The sequence below is a fragment of the Aristolochia californica genome, unplaced genomic scaffold (genome assembly GCF_029961685.1).
Source record: "Aristolochia californica isolate CCGP_79_NKW_82.1479 unplaced genomic scaffold, dmAriCali1.0.hap1 SCAF_4, whole genome shotgun sequence".
Classification (NCBI taxonomy): domain Eukaryota; kingdom Viridiplantae; phylum Streptophyta; class Magnoliopsida; order Piperales; family Aristolochiaceae; genus Aristolochia; species Aristolochia californica.
The window spans coordinates 28,592,853-28,607,123 of record NW_027182103.1 but is presented as its reverse complement, the minus strand read 5'-3'; the positions used below and the strand labels follow the sequence as shown (position 1 = coordinate 28,607,123).

At 38.5% G+C, this 14,271-nt stretch overlaps 1 pseudogene; it reads right to left on the bottom strand.

The window, feature by feature from the left end:
* Positions 1–283: 283 nt before the first annotated feature.
* LOC137963184 (E3 ubiquitin-protein ligase AIP2-like) lies at positions 284–1,809 on the bottom strand (annotated as a pseudogene).
* Positions 1,810–14,271: the final 12,462 nt, after the last annotated feature.

Genomic DNA, 14,271 nt, shown 5'->3' with positions numbered 1-14,271 from the left:
CATCCGTTCAAATTAAATTTGATGATAAGGTTCATGCATTAAATCTTTTGGCATCTCTGTCAAATTGTTGGGAACTTAAGAGGTTTGCGGTCAGACCCTATGCAAGTAATGGAAAATTGATCTTTAATGATGTTTTGGATACCATTCTTGCAGGGGAAGCTATTATGATCCCGGATCTAACACAACGATTCATAGAGAAGGAAAGAATATCAAGCCAAAAAGAAGCTTGAAAACCCTAGGTTCGTTAAGGAGAAAGTATACCCCCGAGCTCATTTAGGAGAACTCAAAACCCTCTGTTTAATCTAAATTCAGACTTGTCTCTTTTCCATTCCTTACACCCCTAAACAGGGATCACGTCAACATGGTTCAAGAGAAAATTATAGATTGCCCCTCCGCGGAATTTAAAGTAAATAAACTTAATGACTAAGTAATTGACTTAACTTACTAAATAACTTAACATGTAAGTAACTTAATAACTAAGAAATTGACTCAGCCAAAGTAATTGACTCAGCCATGATATCTCTGCATGATTCGGCCTGCTATTGAGTTCATAACATTACACCCCTCCTGGAGAAAGAGCTTGTCCTCAAGCTTGAAGATCGGGATGCTTGCCAAAATGTTGCCATATCTCCCCAAGTAGCATTTGTGGCATCTGCGTCAACCCATAGGATGACATAAGTGGTGTAAGCGCTGCAATGTAACACCCCGGACAGAGAGATTGTGGTATTTGAAACCCTCCACTAGTTCCCCCAGTTGGCAGAAAGTTTCCTCTGAAAATTAACAATTTTTTTTTATCCAAGTACTATACTGTGGTAGAAGCACCAATAGTATTCAACATATATTCTCCACCTCGGAGTGCATTTTTTGCTCCTTTCCTTTCTTCTTCAGCCTCATTTTCACGTTCTTTCCAGCTCTCATATGCATGGTTTACTGTTTGTAGCTCATGACTGCAGATCGGGCACGAATTATACTCATCCAGCCATTGGAAATAAATTCTTGCAACGCAACTCCTGCATCTTGTCATCTATAACCAAGTTCTCCCTGCAAAGTGCACATTCTGTCTCTCTCCCTAGCATCACCCAGATTTTAGGTGTGACTGTGATGACTGGAAGCCTTGCAACCATCTCTTTTGAGGTTGGAGGTGGCTTCTTTGGTCTAGCACCGATTTCCTGTAGTGAAGCTTCAATGACAGAATGAATGTCCTGCAAACCACTGATTTCTTGCATAGTTTTTACCAACTCTTCCAACATTGCAGAAGTAGCATCAGGACCAAAATCGTTTGTTCTATTACTCTCCATGGGATTGAGAAGACTCAGTAGTACTAACCTGCTCTTGTGTGGTAGCAAGAGTTGTAAGTAAATTCTGTGCCACGAGCCATCCAGGTGGCCGGGGCTCAAGTCCAATTGTTAAATGTCCTTCAAACAGAAATATATAATCTCTGTACAGAGTATTTGGTGTGGAGTCTGAGGCCTGGGGTCCATTCTCTGCCTCATCTAAATGTTCAAGAGCCCTAGCAATGCATGCTCCCAGGTGCTCCTTTTGTGAAGACTCAGCAACAATGCGTTCTGCATCTTCAAAAAGCCTCAAACCTGCATGCCAGAATCCCGTTGGTGTACATCTAGTCTGCAAGATCGTTGCTGCCCGACAAATTACAGAATAAATGAATTTATGAAGTTACGGAGAAGAAGAAGAATAGGTTTCAAGAAGAATGGATTGGATCAAAGACACGACTTCTTCAAAAGTCTGTTTCTTCCCCAGCTGTCTCTGCAGCTCTTGCAATTTCTGCTGCACAGAATCTTCGGACGCCATTAGTTTTAGCTCACTTCTCCTTCTTTCCTGTAGCTTCTCTAGTGTCTTAGAAAGGGAAGTGAAATTCCAGAGAATAAGAAATGCATTTCCCACACTCTTCATGGTCATAGCGGAGAACCAGTATGGAAGTATTGCACCCACAATCAACCCAATGAAGACTTAAGGTGTCAAAACATCCACTGTGGAAATTTTAGCACGGCTCACAAAGGCACCAAAGAGAGCCAAAGACACCAGGGCGGCTGAACCAATGGCAAACCCCCTTCCAATAGCAGCAGTAGTGGTTCCAGCGGCCTCAAGGGCAATAGTTATTTCGCATATCCTATGACTCATGCCAGCCATCTTAGCAATACCTCCAGCGTTGTCACTAATGGGACCATATGCATCAATGGCCACACCAGTAGCAATGGTGGTCCAGCATTCCAAGAGCTGCCACTGCAATGCCATACAAGGCAGCAAGGCTAAAGTTGACAAAAATGCTGACAGCAGTAGCCTCTTTGAAACAATTAACTTGTATGTACACCTTTAATTGAGCACAAGCTGAGAGGACTGAAACAACATCAACCCCATCTAGGTTAACACCTTCAACTGGCCATAAGCCTCTTTGCCCCTTCTGAGCATACCTTGCAATCCTTCTAGTCCAAGAACCCACATTTCTTTCAGACATTTCATTAAAAATAATAGTTAAAACTTCTTTGATCCCATTATCAATGTCATTCAGATCCCTCCAACGCATTCCAGAAATTCCAACAAAATTTCCAGTAAAGGCATGCTGTTCAAACTCATATAGACCTCGGTATAGAGAAAAACCAAGGATATTCTCCATCACTAAAACCCAGTCTCTTGAGAAGCTTGTATTGTCAAAAAAAAAAAAATTGAAATAGAAAGCCTCCCAGGAGTCCTGTGTTATGGTCTTGGGTTAAGTACCTATGCCTTCCGCTCTTAGCAGGCCGGTCTTTTGGGTAGTATTGGCTAGGTGCTCAACATTAGGTATCAGAGCATGCGCTACGCCGTGAGTTCGAATCCCCGCGGCGTGAGTCCTAAGTGGAGGGGGCAACCTAGTAGAAACTAGAGTGGGTCGTCGCTAGAGTGTGACCGCCGTGGTCATCGGCTTACGAAGGTGGGTGTGATGTTATGGTCGTGGGTTAAGTACCTATGCCTTCACCTCCTAACATGCCAATCTTTTGGGTAGCATCGGCTAGGTGCTCAACATTCTGATCCAAAGACCCACACATAGCCAATAACTGAAACAACTTGTACCTTTGAGAAAACATTTGCTACCAGAAACCCAAATGCAATATGCAATTTTTTGGAATTCTCTATTCCTGATTGCACATCCTACTGTCGATGCCATTTCTCCCATTGTGGTCGCCATTTCCTTTTCTCCAATTTTTTATCCGCTCTGCAGTCAGCCGGAATAAGAGAAACTGTCGAATGTTTGAGAAGTTTGGGAAGGAGCTTTGCTATTGCTTCATATAATTCACAATATGAGGTACCCCTAAAGCTAATAGGGCTTTCAAACTTCAATCTCTAATTATTTTTGAAAGTAGAGTTGAAGTCCCAGTCCTGAATGATGGAAACCTCACAGAGGATTCTCGGAACCATGGTGATCTCATCCAGGATCTTCTTGCCGATGACCTTGATAGGGAACGTTGTGCCATCAATGATGGACATGGCGTAATAAACCTTGGCGAAGGGTCCCTGGCCAATGAGCCTGCCGAGCTTGTATTTTCTTAAAAAATTGGGTGTGCTGGAGTCGAGGACATTACGGTCTCTATGGTCACAGAATCAATCGACCCCAAGGAAAATCCTGAGTCCCGAAGCTCTTCGTCTCTGCTCTTGCTCTCAAGCTCGCTTCGGATTCTCCTTCCGCCACAGTAAAAATTTCCACTTTGAAATGAAAATCTTTGGATTTGTTTTACCTTCCTGTTCGTATAAACTACTAATGATGAACAATCAAAACTACTGGGAGAAGATTTTTATGCCTTATGACGAAGGAGAGCCTGGCCTGCTTCGGTGAGTAGCAACAAGACATAGCCAAAATTTAGCATGGGGTTCCTTTGCTTGAAAATTTCTAGTCTCAATTTCTGGAAGAAGGTTAGGTTTCCGTGAACAGGGGAGATTTGAGGTCAAACCCAAATTTGGCAGTTCTGATGTGATTTGAGGTCCAACGATGGGCAGCAATTGTTAATCTTCTAGAGCGGTGACCTTCCCCTCTGAGGCCTTAACGTGATGCTTCTCGATTTCTAGAAATGTCTCAGACATTATACTGGAAGACTCATACATTTCATTCCACAATGTTGAAACCCCTGTGTGTATTTCTCCCAATAGATCGAGTATGGCAAGCCATTTTTCTTGGGACAAAGCATCGCTCATTGTGTTCCCGCTCTAATACCATGTTGTTAAGATCCTGAATCTAACACAAGGATTCTTAGGGAAGAAGAAGAGAAGAAAAGAAAATAAAGGTAAAGGGAAACTTGAAAACCCTAGGTTCATTAAGGAGAATACACACACCCTAGCTCCTTAAGGAGAACTCAAAACCCTTTGTTTAACCTAAATTCAGACTTGTCACTTTTCCATTCCTTACACCCCTAAATAGAGATCACATAAAAAAGGTTCAAGAGAAAATTATAGATTTTCCCTTCCACAACATTTAAAGTAAATAAAATTAATGACTAAGTAATTGACTTAACTTACTGACTAAGTAAATTAACAACTAAGTAACTTAATGACTAAATAACTGATTCAACCAAAGTAATTGACTCAGCCATGGCATCCCTGCATGAGTCAGCTTGCTATTGATTTCATAACAAAAGTTTGTAGAAAGGACTCTGAAGAATCGTCGACATTAATTCTGCCTTAAGTGTCAATACTAGTGGCAGGAACTTCGAGAGGAATTCCATCAAGGGCAATGGTAGCGAGAAGTCAAGGAATGGAAGAAGCAAGTCCACATTCGGAAGGAATGTGGAGTGGATGAATTTCAAAATGTCAAGTCACATAGAGAAAAACTGCAGAGCACCGAAGAAAATGAAAATAAAAACATTGCTGCAAATTCGATAACTGAATAAATACAAGATGTTTTACTCTTGTTGATTGATAGCCCTATTGACTCTTGGGTATTTGATTCAAGAGTTTCTTTTCACACCACTGCACATTGTGAGATCATGGAGAATTATGTTGTTGGAGATCATGGGAAGCTATATCTTGCTAATGGAGAACCTTTGGATATTGTCAGTACTGGTAATGTCAGTTTGAGGATGTGAAATGGGACAGTGTAGAAAATTCACAAGGTGAGACATGTGCCAAAACCTATGCATAATTTGATTTCAGTAAGGGCAGCTTGACGATGAAGGTCATAATGTGACTTTTAATGGTGTTACCTGGAAAGTCACTAAGGGAGCCATGGTTGTTGTACAAGGAGTTAAAACTGAAACTCTTTACATCACTTCCAGTTGCAATGACATGGTTGCAGTTGCTAATGCTCTTGCTAATTCTAACTTGTGGCATTATAGGCTCGATCACATGAGTGAGAAGAGAATGAAAGTGCTTAAGTCACAAGGGAAACTACCAAGGTTGAAAACTGTAAATAATAGTATTTGTGAAGGTTGTATTTTCAGCAAGCAGAAAAGGGTTAGCATTTCTAAGGCTAGAAATGAGCAAAAGACAACAAAATTTAAGTTGGTTCACACAGATGTGTGGGGGCCTTCAACTGTTACTTCCCTTGGTAGTTCTAACTACTATGTGACATTTATTGATGATACAAGCAAAAAGGCATGGGTTTATTTCCTAAAAAATAAATTTGATGTCTTTGATACATTCAAGAGATTAAAAGCAATGGTTGAGAATGAGATATATTTGAAGGTGAAGTGTCTGCAGTAAGATAATGGGGGAGAATACATAGATGATGATTTCAAGTGGTATTGTGCCGATAATGATACCAAGATGAAGAAGAACATTCCTGGAAAACCTCAAAAAAATTGTGTGGCTGAGAGGATGAACATAACTCAAAACGAGCGTGCTAGGAGCATGAGATTACATTCATGATTACCAAAGATGTTCTGGTCTAAAGCTATTAGCACCGCTGCCTATTTGATCAACAAATGTCCCTTGTTGGAAGATGGGCTCAAGTCCACAAGTCAAGGCTAGTAAGTCCACACATCTAAGTGGTGGTATATGGGTAAAATAGGATGCTTTCGATAAAGATGGCATAAAGATGTAAATACATGTTCCATTTATGCCTCTTCTTTTATCATGTTGTAGTCCTAAGGGCACTATAAAGCTATAAAAAAATGCATGGGCTAAGAGGAGATTTCCAACGTTTCATAAAAAAAGGCTCTACGAAGGAATTAATGTTGTAAAAAAGGCATCACAAAATTTTACAACTAAGAATTTTCCTCTTGATAAGTGTTTCCATGAAACATGAGGCAATAATGGTTCCTGGAGACATATTTTTATTAGAAATACTTTTCCAACATTTCCTGAAAAAAAAACAAAATGCACTAACCAAGACTAATAGTTGTATAATGTAATATGTTTAAGAAAAAAATTGTGTTACCACAAACAATTTCTACTAAGAATTTTCAGCTTGAAAAGTGTTTCCAGTAAACATATGATCCCTGAAGATGTATTTTTACTACAAATAGTTTTCCACTATTTTCTTGAAAAAATCCACTAACAAGGCCTTATAGTTGTAGGAGGTAAGTTGTTTCAGATAAAATTATCACTCCATATAATTTTCCAAGTACGAATTTTCAGCTAGAAAAGTGTTTCCAGGAAACACGAGGCACTGAATTTCCTTGGAGACGTATTTTTTCTAGAAATAATTTTCCAGCATTTCCTAAAAAATACACTAATAATGCCTTATTGTTTTAGAAAATAATTTGTTTTTAAAAAAGGCCACATCACAAAATTTTCATTGTAGAATTTTAAGCAAGAAAAGTGTTTTCAACAAAAATGAGGCACGAATGGTCCCTTGAGACGTAATTTTACAAGAAATATTTTCCCTACATTTCCTTGAAAAAGGTACTAACAAGGCCTTATAGTAGTAGAAAGTAATTTGTTTAAGCAAAAATTTCCTTACGACAAGTTTTTCCTGGTAAGCATTTCCAGCTTGAAAATTTTTTCCTGGAAACATTAGCTACTAATGGTACCTAGACATGTATTTTTACAAGAAATATTTTTCTCACTTTTCCTTAAAAAAAGCCTTAACAAGGCCTTTTGGTTGTAGAAAGTAATTTCTTTCAACAAAAAATTCCTTACCACAATTTTCCTAGTAACAATTTACATCTTGAAAAGTGGTTTAAGGAAACATGAGGCACTATTGGTCCCTAGAGATGTATTTTTACTAGAAATTCATTTCCAATGTTTATTGAGAAAAAAGGCACTAACAAGTCCTTATTGTTGTAGAAAGTAATTGGTTTGAGCAAATGTTACCTTACCTCAAAATTTTCCTTGAAATAATTTTTAGCAAGAAAAGTGTTTCTGGGAAACATGAGGCACTAATAGTCCCTAGAGAGGTATTTTTACTAGAAATACATTTCCTTCATTTCCTGAAGAAATGCACAGACAAGGCGTTATAGTTGTATGAAGTAATTTGTTTTAGCAAAAATTGCACAAATACAAAATTTTCCTCGTAGCATAAAAAGTGTTTTCAGGAAACATGAGGCACTAATGGACTATGGAGATGTATTTTTACTAAAAATACTTTTTGCAATGTTTCCTTAACAAATGCACTAGCAAGTCCTTAAAGTTTTAGAAAATAATTTTTTTTAAAAAAACGTCTTACCATAAAATTTTCCTAGAATAATTTTTTTGCTAGGAAAGTGTTTCCAAGAAACATGAGGTACAAATAGTCTCATGTGATGTATTTTTATTAGAAATAATTTTCCAATGTTTCCTGAAAAAAGGCAGTAACAAGGTGTTATAGTTGTAAAAAGTAATAGGTTTAAGCAAATATTGCCTTACCTCAAAATTTTCATTGTAATTATTTTCAGCAAGAAAAATGTTTTAAGGAATCATGAGGCACTAATGGACTCTGGAGACGTATTTTTACTACAAATACTTTGCAACATTTCCTTAACAAATGCACCACCAAGGCCTTATAGTTGTAGAAAGTAATTTGTTTTTAAAAAATTCCTTACCATAAAAATATTCCTAGAATAATCTTTTTCTTATACATTATTTATAGGAAACATGAGGCACAAATTGTCACATGTGACGTATTTTTATTAGAAATTTTTTTTCAATGTTTCCTGAAAAATGCCTCTAACAATACCTTATAGTTGTAAATTGTAATTTGATTCTGAAAAAATTGCCTCTTCAGAAAATTTTCCTTGTAAGAATTTTCTGCTTGAGTAGTATTTCCAAGAAACATGAGGCACTAATGGTCCTTGCAGACGTATTTTTACTAGAAATATTTTTTTCCAAAGTTTCTTATTAAAAGACAAAATAGTAGTAGCAAGTAATTTGTTATACCAAAAATTGCTTTCCAAAAGAATTTTCCTCTAAAGAATTTTCAGCTTGAAAAGTGTTTCTAGGAAACGTGAGCCACTAATTTTCTCCAAAGACATATTTTTACTAAAAATACTTTTCCAACGTTTCCAGAAAAATGCATTAACAAGGCCTTATAGTTGTAGAAAGTAATGTTTCTTCATTAAACATTGGCAAACCACAAAATTTTCTTGGTAAGAATTTACATTTTGGAAAGTGGTTCAAGGAAACATGAGGCACTAATGGTCCCTAGAGATGTATTTTTACTTGAAATACATTTCCAATGTTTCCTTAAAAAAGGCACTAACATGGCGTTATAGTTATAGAAAGTAATTTATTTCAACTAAAATTGCCTTACCACAAAAATTTCTTGCGAAGAATTTTCAGCAAGAAATGTGTTTCTAGGAAACATGAGGCATTAATGATCCCAAGAGATGCATTTTTACTAGAAATACTTTTCAAAAATTTCTTTAAAAAATGCACTAACAAGTTGTTATAGTTGTATAAAGTAATATGTTTCAGCAAAAATTGCCTCACCACAAAATTTTTCATATAAGAGTTTTCAACTTGAAAAATGTTTCCACCAAACATATGGCATTAATGGTCCCTGTAGATGTATTTTTACTAGAAATACGTTTCCTACATAACAAGACATTATAGTTGTATAAAGTAATTTATTTTAGAAAAAATTGCATAACTACATAATTTTCCTGGTAGCTTAAAAAGTGTTTCCATGAAACATGAAGCACTAATGGACTCTGGAGAAGTATTTTACTAAAAATACTTTTTGCAATGTTTCCTTAACAAATGCACTAGCAAGGCCTTATAGTTTTAGAAAGTAATTTTTTTAAAAACACCACTACAATAAAATTTTCCTAGATTGATTTTTTTGTTTGTAAAGTGTTTCCAAGAAACATGAGGCATAAATAGTCTCCTGTTATTTATTTTTATTAGAAATACTTTTCCAATGTTTCCTAAAAAAGGGCACTAACAAGGTGTTATAGTTGTAGAAAGTAATTGGTTTCAGCAAATATTGCTTTACCACAAAATTTTCATCAAGAAAAATGTTTCCAGGAATCAGGAGAAACTAATGGTCTTTGGAGACGTATTTTTACTACAAATACTTTTGCAATTTTTCCTTAATAAATGCACCACCAAGGCCTTGTTTGTTAAAAAAATTGCCTTACCATAACAATATTCCTAGAATGATTTTTTTATTATAAATTGTTTAAGGGAAACATGAGGCACAAATTTTCACATGTGACGTATTTTTATAAGAAATACTTTTCAAATGTTTCCTAAAAAATGCCTCTAACAATACCTTATAGTTGTAAAAAGTAATTTGATTATGAAAAATTGCCTCTCCAGAAAAATTTCCTGGTAAGAATTTTATGCTTGAAAAGTGTTTCCAAGAAACATGAGGCACTAATGTTCCCTAGAGTTGTATTTTCACTAAAAATATTTTTCCAACGTTTCCAGAAAAATGCATTAACAAGGCCTTATAGTTGTAGAAAGTAATTTTTATTCATTAAACATTGTCTAACCACAAAATTTTCTTGGTAAGAATTTAAATTTTGGAAAATGGTTCAAGGAAACATGAGGCACTAATGGTCCCTGGAGATGTATTTTGTTATGGAATCCATAGTAGGACGAGTCATCCAGAGGCGACGTGGAGTTGGTGATTCAGTGGAACAACCAAGTACCATAGGATTATATGTCTATTTTATTTCATAAGTCGCAAGCATGTAAGCCACAATGGCAGGATTGTAAAAACATTCAATTGCGCCCTTAGCGTGAATTGATTTAAGGGAGCTTACGCAATGAAATTAGGCAAGAATGATTTCAACCTAACTAGGATCAACGTTCTCCTCTAAGGACCCCAAGATTGGCGTTCTCCTTGACAAACCCAAGGTTCAGGCATCCCTTCGATGAGTCTGACTCTACATCTCCAATCCTTCCTTCATTCCCTCCCATTCTTGGCAACATAGGTCAACCAGGTAAGTCCGTTAGGCCTGGTTCATCCCCTGTTGCCCTTGGCGATCCTTCCCTTCGTCGAGTGACGAGGTCTATGGTTAGGGACCACAACACGTTGGTATCAGAGCAGGTAAATATGAGGGAGTCTTCGACCCATGAGGATTTGTTGGTAAGAGTCACGAAAATGGTTTACACCAGACCGGAGGAGATTGAGGGCCGACTAGCAGCATTGCTGGATAGTTGAATCTCTCAAGTATACGAGATGATTTCAGGAAAAAAAACCAACCTCGAGAGAGGGCAACTACAAATGGACAAAAAGCACATCACATTGGACGCACATAACACACTGGATATGGGGGAAATTTCAGTCCAAGCAATTGGGCGGTCCCAAGGTACACTAAACTCTATTTTCCGGTTTACAATGGGGTTGACGACCCTTTAATTTCGTTATATCACTGTGAAATTTTGTTTTACAATCAATGAACGGCTGAAATAGACAAAGTTGGGTTGGGCGCATTCCACATGCTCGATGAAGTGCAACTATGGGGCCATCAACTTGAGTTGGAACATCCTGGCATAGAATGGGATGAATTTAAAGAATTGTGCACCAAACGGTTTGGGTCCCCTGCTCAAAGCAATCCTTTGGGCGATTTAGTACTATTATGACAGATGGGTAATGTCGCCTAGTACCAAAAGCAATTTCAAGAGAAATTAGCACGAGCCAACAAAGTGGTACGAGTGGACCAACATGTCAGTTTGTTCACGGCTGGCCTCACCGAGTCCCTCCATTTGGAAGTGGAACTACTTGGGCCTACAGATTTGACCAGAGCAATGAATTTGGCTAGAGCCTTGGAAACTAAACAGAAATTTCAAACTCGAAGACCTATCTGGCAAGGGGGAAAAAACAGCTCGGCAGTGCCTACCATAGCACCACCGTGGCAAAGAAATACTGCTACCACTACTTTTACAACACCTAAACCTCCTCCATCCACTCCAGCATTCATCTGGAAATTAAATCGGTCTGAAATGGAAGAACGTAGATCGAAGGGGTTATGTTATAATTGTGATCAGCAGTACACATTCAGCCACCAGTGTAAGAAACTATTCTGGTTCGAAGTGAAGGACGAGGAAGAAGCAGAAAATTTAGACGTAGAGCAGCTCGAGGTTGAAGAGCCTGCCATTTCTTTGCACACGATCACAGGCCTCCAGTCTACCACAACCATGCAAGTTTGTGCCTTAGTCAACGAGCAACCCCTTTTAAGTCTTGTGGACTCCGGCAGCACTCATAATTTATTGAGTTTCATGGCTGCCAAGTTTTTAAAGCTTCCAATTCAAACGTGGCCTGCAGCTTCAATCTCTGTTGCAAATGGGGAAAAGGTGCCTAGTTATGGGATCAGCAAGGAAGTTAGTTTTACTATTAATAATCATCAATTTTCTGCGGAGTTTTTTATCGTCCCACTGGCAGGATTCGATATGGTTTTGGGGGTTAAGTGGCTCCAAACATTAGGGCCCATCTTGTGGGACTTTTCAGCATTGATGATGAGCTTTGAAGTTGGCAACTACAAGGTTACACTACAAGGATGTAAAACTGAGGTGCCAGTGCATCTACATGGACTTCAGCAACACACCCCGGTGGACAGAAATTTAGACAGCTTGATGGATCACTTCCATGACTTATTTCTGGAACCTATTACTCTACTGCCACTGAGACATTCTCATCATTGGATCACTCTGAACGCTGGGTCCGAAGTGGTGGTTGTGAGACCATATAGGTACCCCCACCTCCAAAAGGATGAAATTGAACGTCAATGCCGAAACATGCTGAAATGGGGTCTCATCCGGCCGAGTTAGTACTAGGCGGTTTTGTGTGGACTACCATGAGTTAAATGCCAAGACCATTAAGGACAAGTTCCCTATTCCAGTTGTGGATGAGTTATTAGACTAATTTCTTGGAGCAAAAGTTTTCACAAAGTTAGACTTGCGCTCGGGGTATCACCAAGTCAGAATGTACCCTCTGGATATAGAGAAGACCGCATTCCGTACTCACCAAGGTCACTTTGAGTTCATCGTCATGCTTTTCGGTCTCTCCAACGCCCCTTCTACATTTTAGGCACTAATGAACGAGGTATTTAATGACTATCTCCGAATATTTGTGTTAGTATTCTTTGATGACATTTTGATCAACAATAAGTCTTGGACTCACCATTTAAGAGACTTACGTCTGGTGTTCCAACTTCTTCGGACACATCATTTATAATTAAAACGTTCCAAGTGCTCATTTGGTACCAATCAGGTGGCCTATCTGGTCATTTTATTACAGCCATAGGGGAAACAGTGGATCCGGAAAAGATTGAAGCAATTGTGCATTGGCCACCACCGTACCATATTTCAGCATTGAGAGGATTTTTGGGCTTAGCTGGGTATTACAGAAAGTTTATCCACAACTATGCACCACTAGCTGCTCCTCTATCCAATCTTCTCCGCCACAATACCTTCCACTGGAATGATAGCACTGAAAATCATTCCAAGCACTCAAGCAAGCTCTAGCATCAGCTCCGGTACAATAGTTACCAGATTTCAAAGATCTGGTACAATGTGATGCCTTAGGAGGAGGGATTGTGGTGGTGCTTCAACAATCCAAGCACCCTATTGCCTATTTCAGCCGCCAACTCTGACTTCACCATCATAAGCTACCAGCATATGAACGGGAACTCATTGGCCTAGCCAAGGCCATCCGCCATTGGCGACCTTATTTATGGGGATGCTTTTTTCTTATCCGCACAGACCACTACAGTTTGAAGTTTCTGTTGAATCAACGCATATCAACGTCTCCCCAACAGCACTGGCTTAGCAAGTTAATGGGCTTTGATTATCAGGTGGAACATAAAGCGGGTGTTGAATTTATGGAAAAGTGAAGTACTTCATTGACATCAATAACTTGTTGTAATCAGATTACATGAACCTCTATTTATAATAGAGGAAGGTAGTAGAGTCCAATTACAATAAAACTACCCTTGTCCCAATTACACCCAAACTCTAACACTTAAAGATAAGTCCTAACACAATTAAATAACTCAATATTGATCAAAGACAAACATAACTCAAACTAAAACTCTTCTTGGTCATGACCCTAAGATAAAGATACTTTTGTGAGCCCTTCTTGATCTTCCAACTGATGTGATAAGGATGCCAGCTCATGGTAATCATTGTGGGTCCTACTTCTTATGAGCTTGGGCCCATCCTGTGGGCCTTCTTTGGTCATGTAGGCTTGAGCTTATCTTTCAACACTCCCCCTCAAGCTGGGGGTGAGAGAACAACATGAACTCCTAACTTGCTGCAAATGATGTATAGAATATTTTTGTATAAAATGGCACATCTTCCAATATGCCTTCATCTTCCAATACTCCCCCTCACGTTGTTGCGTCCTTTATTGAGGCCTTATGGAAATCACTCCTACCCGGTAAGCCATTGCTTCATACTCCAGTCCTAATGCTAGATGTAGGACACACTCCACTTCTATCGGTAGTGTGTCTATCGGCATTGCTCTAAAGTGTCCACCACCATGTCCCTCCATAGGACAACGACTCTCAAGTGGTAGGAGACATAAAAACCATTACAAGGGGGGGGAGGGATAACATAGATGTAATTATAAGTTCCTCTGTCATGGACTTTCAACCACAAATAATTTTGATCTTTTTGATGGGGATGAAGTTCCTTCGTCATGGACTTCCAACCACGAATAATTTTGATCTTTTTGACGGGGATGATGTTCCTCCGTCATGGATTCCCAACTACTAATTATTTTCATCTTTTTGACGGGGTAAAATAAATGATGACATGAGGCCACGTCTTCTTCTATAATAATGTCCCCAAAGAGACATAATAGTTGCAGCTGAATATAACACGACCATCTTCCAACACATATAACACGAACGAAATAATAAACTTTGTAAAAGTACCCATGAAATAGTCTGATATAAAAATTTCTTCTTAGATGCACAA